Source organism: Salvia splendens, chromosome 20, assembly GCF_004379255.2.
Source record: "Salvia splendens isolate huo1 chromosome 20, SspV2, whole genome shotgun sequence".
NCBI classification, from domain to species: Eukaryota; Viridiplantae; Streptophyta; class Magnoliopsida; order Lamiales; family Lamiaceae; genus Salvia; species Salvia splendens.
The window spans coordinates 13926413-13941432 of NC_056051.1; positions in this window are offsets into that span (position 1 = coordinate 13926413).

Consider the following 15020-nt stretch of genomic DNA (forward strand, 5'->3'; position numbering starts at 1 on the left):
CACCCGACGGACGAGAGCATTTTTTGATTTTTTTACTTTTTATTTTTTTTTTAATTTCAACTTTATATATATCGGGCTCGTTGCACTTCATTTCATTTACATTTCATATCATGCAGAACGATCGTCGAAAATGAAGGCCTAAAACATAAACATATCATTCCGTCGGGACCCCCGTTCGGCTAGAGGCAAACTATAAAGATTCAAGGCATACTAAACTTTGTCTAAATTGTTGTTTTTTTGTTGCATTGTATTATTTTAAATTTTTTTATTTAATAAAATTATTATTGCACTTTCTCTGCCCGTATTCGTGTTGAAATTTAAGTTCTGTAATTGCTTATTTGTGAATTTGTGAATTTTTATTATTGTACTTGTCTGCCGGGATGTCCTAGTGTTTGTCCACTATTGTGTAGTGAGATGTCCTAGTGATGTGGCAGTGGGGTGGGAAGTCCTAGTGACGTGGCAGAAAGTGATTTTGGGAAGTCCTAGTGCTAGTCCGTGGGGAAGTCCTTCCTGTGGATGCTCTTACTTTTTCTCCATATCTCTCTTACTTTACCTGCTTATTCTCATTTTCTCTTTCTTTACCAATTTCTCACTAAAACTCGTGCAGTCCAGAAATGAAATTATTTTTTGTGTACCGAGAGTACTATTTAGTTAGCTTACTCAACAGTTACTTGAATTAGTTAGATGATAACAAGTTGTAGCTATATATATATATATATATATATATATACTCGAGATTGCAATCATTTACACAACTTGCGATCATATTCTTTCTATCTATTCCAATCATATGTGGTGTGAGCGTTCAACAAACCGAGTTGATGGAGAGTTTTCAGAATAACAATGGTGGAGTTTCATCATCACCAGGAGATGCAGGGGGCCTCATTTGTAACCGACTTGCATGTAATAATACTGGATACCTATGTTTTGATACTAGGAGTGCAATGGTTATCAAAGGGGTCTCTCTTGGAATTTATGTATATTACAAATAGTTTTTCTACCGTCTTTTTCTTTATTCTCATCACTTTCAATGAGAAGAAGGAAAATTTGAAGATGAGATGAAATAGTAACTGCTAGAGAATGAGTTTTAGGGTTCATGTCAAAATCAGCAAGAAGGGCAATCATGGCAAAAACGTACAAGATTTATCGGATGAATTGAGCCAATGAACATAAGACCATATTAGTATGCCGTCGAACAGAAGGATTGATGTCCAGTTCGAGAAGAGCCCAAATGGAGTGGGTGGAAGTTTTGAGTTGGCTGAATACGAAAAGAAGAAGAATGTTAAATATGACGCTTGACATCATAATTGTGTTTGGGCCAAGTTTCAAATCAGTTGAAAGAAGATATTGAGAAGATATGCATGCAAAAGGATGAGTTTATTGATGAAAGTGACAAAGTCTCGGAAATATTCCATACCTTTGATCTGATATCTCTTTTTTAATAATGAATATGTTACTCCCTTTGTCCCTAAAAAATAGATCACATTTGTCATTTTGGGATGTCCCTTCGTCTCTCGGAAATATTTCATACCTTAGATCTGGTGTCTCTTTTTTAATAATGAATATGTTACTCCATTCGTCTCTTAAAAATAGTTCACATTTGCCATTTTTGGGATGTCCCTTAAAAATAGACCAATTCTATTCAATGAAACTTTTTTTCCCTTTAATGAGACGAGTCTCATTCTCCACTAACAATACTCCAGTGCCGTTTCAAATGTATTTTATTTCTTAGGGAATGGAGGGAGTATATTTTATCTTGTTAATAGATTAGTATAAATTGGATTACAATTTGCCTATAAAAGGCCAAGTAACTCACAATGGAGAGGGAAAATGTTTTGTTTAATAAAAAGATTAAGTTATTCGTAAGTATTTACGCATGAGTAACTCTGAATCGAACGTTTATATTGGATTGGGGCGTCACTCATTATTCCCTTCCAAATCCAAAATCGTGGCATTCATCCCATCCCGTTCCTAACCAACTACTTCAACCATTCTGTCAAATTTTGTCCGATCTAGGTAACACAAGGAAGTCCAACCACTCGCCGAAAGCCCAACATCTCTATCGACTGTGCCCATCCATTCCATCACCTCAACAAGTCTCGCACCTCGGCCCAATGGCCGGAATTTGTCAAATCCACCAAATTCAAGTTAGCCAATTCTCTGCACTCACATGTTTGAGAAATTGCCAAGGTATTCTGACTGGGCGTCACGCATCGCGTCGAAAAAAAAAAACTATTTGCCAAGGTATCCATTGAAAATCTTGAAGTAATTTGAACGTTCCTGGGATGTCCGTCTTGACCCGAATTAGGTCAGATCAAGGATTATATTGAAACCATGATTGAGGTAATCAGGCATAGTTCTATCCCTTATGAAGATCTTATTATGCTAGTTAAGAAGGATAATAAGTGGAGAATGTGTGTGGATTATAGGACTCTAAATGCACTCACTATGGGTGGACAAATACCTAATTCCAGTAATAGAAAAAAATTCTTGGATGAGTCAGTCTATGTGGCTAGTTTTCTAAACCTCAGATCAATGTATTGGCAAGTGCAGATGGCTCTTGATGATTTGCCAAAAATGGCTTTTAAGTCTCATGAAGGGCACTATGAGTTTTTTTTTTGTCATGCCTTTTGGACATAAAAATGCACCAACAATATTCCAAACTTTGATGAATATTGTATTTAAGACATTTTTAGGGTAAATTTGATGACATCTTAATACTCCCTTCGGCCCACTCTAAGTAGAGCATATCTAATTCGACAAAAAATTTTATATATTGTTGTTTTGTGAGTTACGTGGAGAGAGAGAAAAAGTAGAGAGGGTGATATTCCTGTTTTAAAAAATGTGTCATTTAGAGTGAGACATCATAAAAATAAAAATATGTGATTTAAAGTAGGAGTGAGGGAGTATATATCAAGGATAATAAGAAACACATTCACCACCTCAAATTAGTTCTGCAACTTATTAGGGATAACAAACTACTACTTGCTAAGAGATCTAAATGCATATTTGATTGAGAAGAGGTGGAGTGCATGTGACATCTAATTGCAAAAAAAGGTGCAGCCACATGTGAGAAGAAAGTGGAAGCCAGTGGCTACATGACCCATTCCTTGTTCTGACAAACAAGTAAGAAACTTCTTGGGGTTTACTGGGTACTATAGACGATTTGTTAAAGGATATGAAATAATAGCCAAATCTCCAATAGAAGTGATTAATGATTCCGAGTTCAATTGGACAAAAGCTGCGTAAAGAGCTTTTGAGAAACTAAACCTTGTTGTGGTTTCAGATCTTGCATTAGCACTTCCATATTTATCTAAATAATACCCCATTGCAACTGATGCTTTAGGGTAAGGAATATGAGCTATCTCGATACAAGAGGGGCATCCAATTGCATTTAACAGTAAATCTCTATCTTCTAGACATCTACTATTATTAGCTTAGGAGAGACAGTTATTTGCTATTTTATTTGCAATCAAGAAATGGTACCATTATCTCCAAGCTAAAAAGTCCATTATCTTAACTGATCATCGGAGTTTAAGGTACTCCCTCTGTCCCAAGGAAGATGACCCTTTTATTGGGCGCCACATGAATTTTATCCATATTTATGCTTAAAAAGAATAAAGTAAAAGAGAGAATAAAGTAAACATAAATGGTTTTCTATTTTTAGAAATGTGTCTTCTTAGTTGAGACAAAGTAAAAATAGGAAAGTGTTGTTATCTGTAACACCCGTACCTTAAGTTAGAAATTTATCTTATGTAATGAAATAATGGATAAAATTATTTCAAAATGTTATGCCTCTCGATAGGTGTGATATGAAAAGAATATGGTTTATGTGTTTAACGTGGAAAAAGAATGTGTTTATGTTATTTTAAGTATGAACGATGGAGACTCGTTTAAGGTCTCGTTGAAAGATCGATGATGAAATTGCTATTCATTAGCAAGACGAATGTATTAAATGGAAGGAAATATATGGGCAACGACGCGCGTAAGCGAGGAACGGATGAATGGATATTATATTTGGAACAACACCAAATATAAATTTTGTACGATTTCTCGTACTTTAATTGGTATTTATGGGGAACGAGATAGCAAAATCTAATATAATGAAGACCCGTGAATTTTTAATGAACGAAGGAAAAATACAAAATTATAATGTATGAATTTATTTTGGACTTTTCAAAATAAATTCGAAGTCCAATTAAAAAAATAAATTAATCTTGGAGTCTAAATACTCTTTAAATCCACCAAGTAGTGGTTTCACTAATTTGGGCTCGTATTCTATTTCTTTAGCCCAATTGGAATTTAATTGTGGAAGCCCAAGTATTTTTTTTTATTGGACCAAGCCCAAGTCTTTTTCCTTTTCTTTTCCTTTTTCTTTCTTTTCTTCTTCCTTCTTGCTTCATGGCCGACGGTTTTCATTTTTCCCCATGATCGATCGGTTTTCCCCACTTCCCCATCAATATCCACCCCTCTAAGCCACCCTCTCACTTTCACTTTGCAAAGAAAAAAAGGGAGAAGAAGAAGAGAGAAGGAAAAGTGGCGAGAGAGAGAAGCCGAGAGAGGAAGCAAGAGGAGGAAATTTCACATCTTTGTTCATTCACCATCAAGTCCAACCTTTTCTTTTAGGAGGTATAATCCATCTCCATCTCAATGCATGAGTTATTATTAGCTTTGTATGCATATAGCTTGACCTTCTTCCATAATCAACTAAGTAGAAACCGACGTAGAAATAATCGAACGATCGCCGCGCATAATCGAATCTAGGAAAGAACGAAACTTTATAACCATAACGTGTGTTGCGGGACGTTTCGGGGTGGTTTCGGAGGAGGAGAGGCCACCGCCGGCGACGGGCAGCGGCGGACAGCCGCTCGACGTCTCCCCGACGGCTGGCATCTCCATTTGCGACGGTAGACAACCACGGCTGGTGACGCGACGGCGAGGCAGCAGCCCCAGCCGCACGGCAGCGGCGACGTGGAGTGTCCTCCGCGGCAGCAGCTTCCGCCGGCGAGCAGCGAAGGCAGCGGCTTCCTCGGCGGCTCCAGCTGTGGCGGCAGGCGGCTCCAGCCGCGACGGTGGCGAGCCGGAGGGAGAACGACGGCGACGACAGTGGTGGTGGTCGGCTGTGTGTGTTTGCCGAGAGAAAGAGAGGGCGACGGTGAGAGAGAAAGAAGAGAGAGAGAGAGTGTATTGGAGAAGATGATGAAAGTTGGGCCATGCTTTTTGGGCCATGTGTTTTTTTTTAAAATTTGGGCCTTGATTTAAATCTTTTAGTAGGGCCTTATAATTAAATTGGAAGACTTTTTTTAATCGTGGACTCTTCTTTTAAGCGATGGGCTTCCTAATTAATTATCTTGAGGAATAAAGTGGCTAAGAAATTAATTCGCTTGGGCCGTTAATTAAGATTTAATCGGGAGAATTATTTAATTAATTTTCCGTAAGTTCTTTTTATCGAGTGAATATTTTACCGAGGTTCGAGATAATTCTTTTTAAGGGTAAATAATTACGGAAAATTTAAGTAAGCGCTTAAATAATTTTTAGAAATTATTTTCGACGTTATGGAAAATGCGAGGAGCCAACGAAGGATAGAACGAGCGTAAGCGGCCGACCGGCGTCGCACGCGACGCCTTGGCGGCCGCCGAATAACCGAAAGTGCGCGAAAATCGAGAAAAAGAATTTTAAAAGAATTTAATTAGAGTGCATGCATTCTAATTATCGTTGTTATCGGGAATTGATATGATTTTATGTGTTTTCCGAAAAGGTGGTTCGCACGCACGCTAAAAGTCGGAACGAGGAATTTTTACGGAAATCTTAAGCTTTTGAGGTGGGCTTTATTCTTAAATGTTTATTCTTGAATTGATATGTTTATGGTGTTATAAGGATGTTTCTATAAAGTATGTCATGCCGTGTTTATGCTTTGAAACTGCCTATCTGATTGTCTACTAGAATAATACTCTACTAGACTTTGATGGTTAACGAATTCGGGTCTAACTAGGGCTACGCCCTACTTAGACTAGTGCACTGATGGGGATCGTGAGCCGTCCCCTAGGTCGGCCGGTCCAGTGATCGAGATTGTGGCCACAGTCTCGTTTCACATGATGGTTCAGATATGGTATATGATGGGGGGATGATGTTAGTCCGCGCGGACACTTTTTATGGAATTGAATATTTTTGTGCTTCCCGGTTCTTCTTAAAGTAAAACCCGGGATTCACGCGATGATGGCTTGACATATCTTAACGATGAATGTTTTTCGGGCGTGAGTTCACTGGGTGCACCAAGTACTCAGCCCCTGCATATGTTTTCCCTATGTGCAGGTTGAGCGAGGTCGGGAGGCGGAGAATGTTGAGTGATGATTTCAAGAACTGGTCCGGTTATTATTATGTCTTCATACGTAGTAGTAACTATACTCTCAAATTGCTTCCGCTATCAAATGTCTAAGAAACTCTGTTATTTTCGTTATTGCCGAACTCTGCTATCGTTTACTTTGAGACTTGGGTTTTTGTTGAAACGTTGACCGGTTTAAATGAAACTTCATCCTTGTTTGTTAAGTCGTATTGCCTTGAATTGTATGTTTTCCCCCTTCTTCCCCGCTTCTTAAATCCCCCACGAGTCACGATTTCCCGTGCTTTCTATCCCTAGGAAGTGCGGTCGTGACATTATCTTCAGTGGGACGGATACAGTATTTGATGGAACAAAAGTTGACCACTTCAACAAAGCAGGCTTGGTAGAAGTGTAAAATTAGAGTTTTCATTTTACGTGCAAGAACACTCTACTCAAGTTCAATTAAAAAGTTTCTAAACTTACACAACTTAGTTGCAAGAATACAACGTCAATGGTAGTATTTGGTAAAACCTAGATTAATTATTAATAAAATGAAAAACGAGTAATAGGATATATTCATTTGATAAAGAAGATTGAATTCAAGGAAATAAAAAAGGAAAAATTGTGAGATTAAATATAAAAATAATCGTTGGTCCCAACAATCCTTAGACATGCCGGAATGAATGCTTTGCATCACTATTTAATTCAAAAAATAAAGGGACTAGGAAATCAAATCCAACTAATAACATGAAATATGTTAAGCAGTTAACGACTCTCGATTAACTAAACACTTTTGTTAATCCCCAATTAATTAATATCCTTACTTTTAATAATTTTAGTAGTGGAACTCTCATTCCAGTACCCTATTGCGCTAACATTTTATTAGAAAACTAATATATAAATGTAGGATCTACATTTCACTAACTTTTTCACCCACTTTCTACCCTCGGTCCACTATTAAAGAGCTATTTTGATATAAATTACTTGATTTTGTAAAGAAAATTTACTAGTTTTATAATAGATTATGAGTGTAAAAAGTTAGTGGAATATGTGGTCCGCATACCAACAGTGAAAAAAATAAAGTGTTCTTTAAATCGGGGACAACCCAAAATGACTCTTTAAATGGTGGACAAGTGAAGTATTTTCTTAATACCCGAGTACAACATGGACAATTAATATGGGACGGATGGAGTAAAATATAAGAACATATAATCACGAACTAGCAATAAATACCCAAAATATACTTCTAAACTGCAAAGGAACATTGTCAAAAATAGTACCTAGGGATTGAACCCACGAGGAGACGGTTTGGATGAAAAGCTCCTAAAAAGAGACTAAAATTCGATAAAAAGGAGAGGTAAGTTGATGATAGAAAATAGAGTAAAAGTCAATTTTGGTCCTAAACATATGATCAAAATATGAAGTTGGTCCAAATATTCTCTTTTTTGAAAATCGGGTCCATAACAACTAAAATCATTGTTGATCCGGTCCTTTTTTTACGTTCCGTCAATTTCTGACGGTCAACCGGATTAGTGAATTTTTGACCGATTAGGCTTAATCTTGGATTATTAGTCACCTAATTATTTTCTAATTAATTTTCCATTCCTAACAAAATCAAAATAGGTTTAATTGCTTTGGACCAACTTCGTATTTTGATCATATGATTATGACCAATTTTGATCTATACTCTAGAAAATAAAACATGATTAAAGCAATAAAAACAAGACAAACATATCATCACTAGGACGACATATTTTTTAATGAAAAATAGATTAAGTAAGAGAGAGAAGAAGAAAAAAAAAGGGTAAAGTATGAAAAGAGGAGAATGTAAGAGAAAGAACGAAAAAGGTGGTAAAGTATGAGAAAAAAGTTTCCATTTTTGAAATGACACTATTTTTCGTGGACACCCTAAACTTGCAAAATGAGACTATTTTTTTTAGACGAAGGGAGTAAGTACAATCTTTTTCATTGAGGATCGTGTTTAGTTTACGGTCACCCGCAGGTGAACACTGGTAAAGAAATGGTACGACTAAGATAAGTTGAACACGTCTCAAAGTCTATACTCACTAACCTTTCACCTATGCATATATTACAGTAGGCTACTAATTAATTTCTAAAATAGGTAAACGCCCTTTATCTACACTCAAGTTATTCCCTGAACAGTTTTAGTCAATAGTTTCTTAACTATGTCTAGTCCTTAATCCAGTAAAGATACATAAAAATTAAGGCCCCTATTTGTATTCAAAAGCCGTGTGATAGCTTATAGAGATAAAACACAAGGACCACATATAAGAGTTAAATTGATAGAAATAGGAAAGAGATTTGACTTCGAAAGACATGTATATCTCTAAACCCGCTACTTTTCGCCAAAATTTTGTCTCTCTCTTGACTGTGAACGCAAATTTCGTAAAAGGACCATAACTTTCTTTAACGGACTCAGATTGAAGCATGTCAAGGTACCCACGCAAAGCTCTTTAGTGGTCTTATAAGAGCGCTCGGAAATTATCTTGATAGGCTATTATTATTTATATTACTCCCTCCGTCCCACATTACTTGAGACGTTCTTTTCGGCACGGGATTTAAGAAAGTTGTATTTAGTGAGTTAATGAAGTAGAAAAACGAGAGTAAAATAAGAGAGATGAGAGAGAGTAAAATAAAAGAAAGAATAAAGTAAGTGTGATTATATGTTTTGTTTTTAGTCAAAAAGAGAAATGACTCAAGTAACTTGGGACAAACCTAAAATGAAATACGACTCAAGTAACTTGGGACAGATGGAGTATGTCTTAAGTTATTTCTATTAAAGCAAACTTACAACACAATGAGTCTATAAAACGCTTAAAATTGTATAAAACCAAAGGGAAAAACCATGCAAACTCGTATCAAATTACCTTCATCAATTCTAAGATCATATGGAAGCGCATGTCACTTAAAAAATTACTATATACGGAGTATTCAATTTCCAAAAGTCCTTAATCTTAATCAAAATTATTGTATAAACAAGTCGAATCTTGTCATTCATCACTCACGTTATCCATCTTATCCTATATGCCTTTCGGCCGTCTTTTATAGTCTTACTTTTACTCGGCATGGGTTTTAAGAAATTGACTTTGAGAAGAAAAATAAGGAAATGAGTTTTATATATTAATTTTATAACAAAATATGATTAAATGATTTAGTTGAATGATGGGGTTTACTTACTAAAAATGGAAATGCAAAAAGGTAAATGAGACTTTAAATAGAGGATACCTAAAGATGACAAAATGAGACATTTTTTCAGAACCGGATAAGTATTAAAGAGTCTTTAGAAAAGACTACACAATTATCAAAGATCACCTTCAAATATAATTTCATCATTCACACCAAGATGATACATAAACATTGAATGAAATATAATGGAAAGCGACAACTCCAATTAAATAGTCTAATTACATGTGTGGAGCAATCATGGAAGATCTAGGTTATCAAAACAGGGGAAGCACAATTAATACCACTGCAGCAAAAAGGCGATTCCGTCGCCTTGGCGGCCCCCACACTCAGGCCCGACATCATGTGAGGGGGTTCAATCAGGGTACGCAGTAGCCCGTTAAGGGAGAGGCCATAACCCACTGGCTGTCAGAAGCCCATCTCCCAAGGCCTCACACTTGTGCCTAAGAGATGGAAGCAACTACACGACAGCAGTGGGATTCGAACCCAGGCTCATTGCAGCAGGATCTGCCCCTCCGTTGCTAACTGCGCTACGCCCCTGTAGGCTTTGATTAATACCGTCTTATGTAGGTGTGATTATATCCGGTCTTAGCTCCGCAATAATAGCAAAACCTACTCCCACACCTAAAAATAAAAACATAACATCACCTTAATTTTGTAATAAGAGAAACCAAGAATTATATAAACCAGTACTTAATTATATCATGTCTAATCTTGACTATACTGAACAAAAAGAGGTACTCTTCCATCCCAACTAAGATGAGTCAAAATAAAAATTAAGAAATTGTGTTGAAAATAGGAGGGAGGATAAAGTAGGAAAGTAGAAATAAAGATTAGAAATTGTGTTGAATGTTTTATTTTTTGTCAAAGATAAAATTGCTCAACTTAGTTGAGACATCCCAAAACGGAATACTGACTCACTTAATTGAAATGAATGGATTATATGGGTTGTAGAGCAATACTGATGCTGCATGGATTCCTACCATGATATTATACTCCATCCATCCTAATTTATATAGACTAGTTATACCATTTTGGGTCATCCTCAAAATTAGACCAAGTCTAAATATAGAATTTTTTAATATATTAAACAAATTATTTTTATATATTAAATAAATTGACCAAGTCTATTAATATAGAAAGTTTTTAATATATTAAATATCACTAATACTATGAAGCCGGCATCTACTAACACTACTTTTTCCTTTCTATACTTTCTTTTTCATTTATCTCTTACTTAACAATTGCACGGTAAAATCCGGGTCATTTACAAATTTATCAATTTTGTGACGACGGGGGAGAATATTATATTATGCAATTATTATCAAACTTAAGGAATCACCTATTAAAAAACCCTACTCACTCCATCCCATTGGAAGAGACTTCCCTTCCTTGGGAAGCATAAAATTTTATTGCAACCCTCCATTGCGTGGTTTGATGACGACTGAAGTTGAAACTGGGGGAGTGAGCGTTTTTTTTTTTTAATAGATTTTACCTTTTTCGATGTAACTTCGGAAGCAAGATTTGCGATGACCGATTATATATATCCATGGAATTAATAGGGCTGTTAATAGACGATTATGTGGGCTATTCGAAACACTCTCATAGTACCAATTATGAATTTTTAACTATAACCTATATTTTTTTGGAATTTGGACTATCTGATTGGGCCGATTTTTAAAAATTGATACAAGTATAATATTTGAAATAAAAGTTTTCTAGTGATAGATTTATATAGTAATAAATGAATACACATTAAATAACATTATTTCAATTCAAAAATAAAATGTGTATTCTCTCTGTTCTGGTAAAGATAATATAACTTATTTTTTAGTCACACGGGATTTTAGGGATTTTAGGAGTTGTTGATTAATGAGATTGAGGGAAAAAAAGGTAAATGTGAGTAGTAAATGTAAGAAGAAAAAGTAAGTTGAATATATTAATGAGGATAGAGAAAAAGTGGTAGGATGTATTAATTGAAAAGAGAAAGTTTCCAAAAATAGAACCGTATCATCTATTTTAGACAAACTAAAAAAGAAAGTATGTTATCTTAGTTGGGATGGAGGAAGTAACTTGTAAAAAAAAGGATGAATTTTTCTAAAGAATTACTCCATCCATCCACAAAAAATAAGTCGCATTTATTGGCTGCCAGGTTTTAATGAGAAAATTGATAATGTAATACTCCCTCTGTTCCATAGTATTAGAGGCATTTCATTTTGAGCACTCATTTTGAAAAAATGATAATAAATAGTTAAAGTAGAGAAATAGTAAAGTAAGATAGAGAATATGGTAGACAATACTCTTCTCTACACTATTCTCTATCTTACTTTACTTTAATTATTTATTATCATTTTTTTCAAAACTAGTGCTCAAAATGAAATGGCTCTATTACTGTGGAACAAATAGGGGAGTAGAAAATAAGAAAGAGTAAGAGTGTCCACAATGGTGGTGGCCCTTGAAGGCCACCAAATGTGGCCCGGCCACCATTCGTGGCTCTCATGTGGCCCTCCGCAATGGTAAAGTAACAAAATTAACAAAATTAACAAGGGCCACCAAATGTGGCCTTCTATAAAAAAAAATTAATTTGTTTTCTTTTTTAATGTTATTTTTAATTTAACTATATTAAATTTATTAAACTTTAAATTTATGATAATTATAAATTTAATTAAATAAAATAATTTGGATCGTAAATAAAAAAATTCACAACCTAAAATCAAAATATAACAAGAACTTCGTTGTAATTATATTAAAATAGGAAAATTATACAACGAAAGTTTTCTAATTTAAAAACAACAACCCGAAAACCCATATCACTCTGCGGTGCCCCGTCTACGGTTCCAGACCTCTTCAACCATATCAGCCTGCAGTGATGTATGCGATATTTGGCTCCGCATATCGGTTGTACCGCTGGATCAAGGTATTCATTACTACGTGGTACACCCATCTGCAGGGGCTCCATGGCAATACCCGAGCGCGAACTAGCACCATCTTCCGGTGTCCATCGCTCTGCAGCAACTCCTTTCGTCATCTATGATCATATTGTGCAATATGATACATGCAGTCATGATGTGTGCGACATCATTTTCCGTGCCATTGTCGAGCCGGGCACCGTATAATGGCCCATCGCGCTTGGAGTACACCAAAAGCTCGCTCAACATCCTTCCTAGCACCCTCTTGTTTTTTCACGAAGTAGGTTTGCTTCGGCCCAACGGGTTGTCTGATCGTCTTCACAAACACGGGCCAGCGAGGATATATCCCATCGGCCAAATAGTACCCCCATGTTGTACTGATGCCGTTGGCCATGAATCTAACTTGCGGACCCTCACCCCGGCTCTCGTCATTGAACAGGTGTGACGATCGTAGAACGTTGATGTCGTTGTTCGATCCAGCGACCCCAAAATACGCATGTCAGATTCGCAAGCGGTAATCAGCAATGGCTTCCAGAATCATCGTGGGATGTCTGCCTTTGAAACCAGAAGTGAACTGTCCCTTCCAAGCCACCGACAGTTCCTCCACTCCCAGTGCATGCAATCGATGTTCCCCAACATCCCTGGAAAATGATGTGCAGTCCCGTGCATATCAATCAATCTCTGGCAATCATCGACCGATGGCTTCCGTAGATACTCCCCTTTGAAGATATCCTTAATGCCCCTGCAAAACTGCCTCAACGTCTGTAGGGCAGTCGTTTCGCCCATCTGTAGGTATTCATCGAACATGTCAGCGGGCCCGGCATAGGCAAGCTGCCTAATTGCCATCGTACACTTTTGGTATGTCGACAAGCCGGGTCGACCGGTGGCATCATATCGCAAGTTGAAGCACTTGAACCGCTGCGCCAAACACGTCGCTATATGGACGAAGAGATTTTGCGACATTCTGAATCGCCTACGGAAAACCTCTGGCGGATAACGGGGCGTTCTCGTTGAAGTAGTCTTCCATCAACCGGCGGTCAGCCCCGGCATGATCACGGTCAAATACTACCTGCCGATGATAGAATGGCCGAGGGACTGCCACCGCCGCCGCCGCATCTTCCGCCTCGTCGGCTTCACGTTGCACCCGCTGCAACAAGGTTTTGGGAACTCCAGATCCTACCGCTTGTTGGAATTGTTCATCGTCGGAAATCCATAGTTGCAAGGTTGAATCGAAATTGGAAGGAAATATTGGAAAGAATTGGAGGAAAATGGAAGTAAAATGGAGTTGGAAAAAATGGAATGGAAGTGTAGTATTTTATAAATAATTTTTGAAATTTAAAAAAAAAATTAAATTAAAATTCCGCGGCCCAGCCGCGAATGGCGGTCCGCTGCAGTGGAGGGCAGCGGCTCGCCTCGCCTCTTCGGCTCTCTGCAATGGGGGGCCGCGCACCGAGCAGCTAGCCGCGGCTCCCTATTGTGGACACTCTAAGGGAGATAGGAGGGAGAAAAGGTAAGTAAAGTATGAGAGATAATCTATTCTATTTTGGAAAATAAGACTATTTTTTGTGGACATCGCAAATGGTACAAATGAGACTATTTTCGTAAACGGAGAGTAATCATTTTCTATTTGTTATATATAGTTTTTGATAATACGAAATAAAATATATTTTTAACATATTCAAAATAACCTAAAAGTAAATAATTAGAATTAAATAATTTCAAATCAATTTTAATGGGGGGTCGGGTTAATTTTGGGTCAACCTTTGTTCGAGTTAATTTATGATGTGGGAGGCCCTCCAAACCCGCTGGCCATGGCAGCATACTAGCGTTCTCTTCATCTTAAGTAGTATCTGGATTGCTTTGCTTGACTTGATATGAAACAATGAAGATATTGTGTAGATTTTATAAGTGGGGTGTAAAGTGGTGCATGGGTTTCGAGATGATGGCAGTGGCTGCAGGGGGCAATGACTTGATCACATTCATCTTCAACGACATGCATTTCCCTTCTCTCTAAAGCTGCCACTCTTAACAATCATAACCCCGCTAGGCGCTAGTCAATGATTACTAAATCCTAGTCTTAAAAATCCAACGCCGCTATTCAAGATTACCCAAGATGTCAAGATTTAGTAGGATATGTAAAAGTCTCACTTATTAACTACACAAAATAATACTTTACAAATAATACTTATAAGGCTACATTATGCAAGCAAACAAAGTGAACTATGATTAAGGAATGCTAGAGGCTAGGTATCAACCACAGTTCTAGCCTTATGTAAGTCCTATTGTGTTCGTAAAGAAGAAGGAGAATGTGTGTGGATTATAGGACCCTAAATGCACACTTCGTGAATGACAATACCTAATTCCAGTAATAGAAGAACTCTTAGATGAGCTAGGTTTCTACTAATCGACCTCAGATCAGGACACAATGGCAAGTGTGGATGTCTCCTAATGAATACCAAACACAGGTTTTAAGTCTCATGAAGGGACTATGAGTTTGTATTCATATTTTTTGGACTTACGAGTGCACCAACAACATTCCAAATTTGATGAATTTTGTATTTAGGGCATTTTTTAGGAAGTTATTTTGA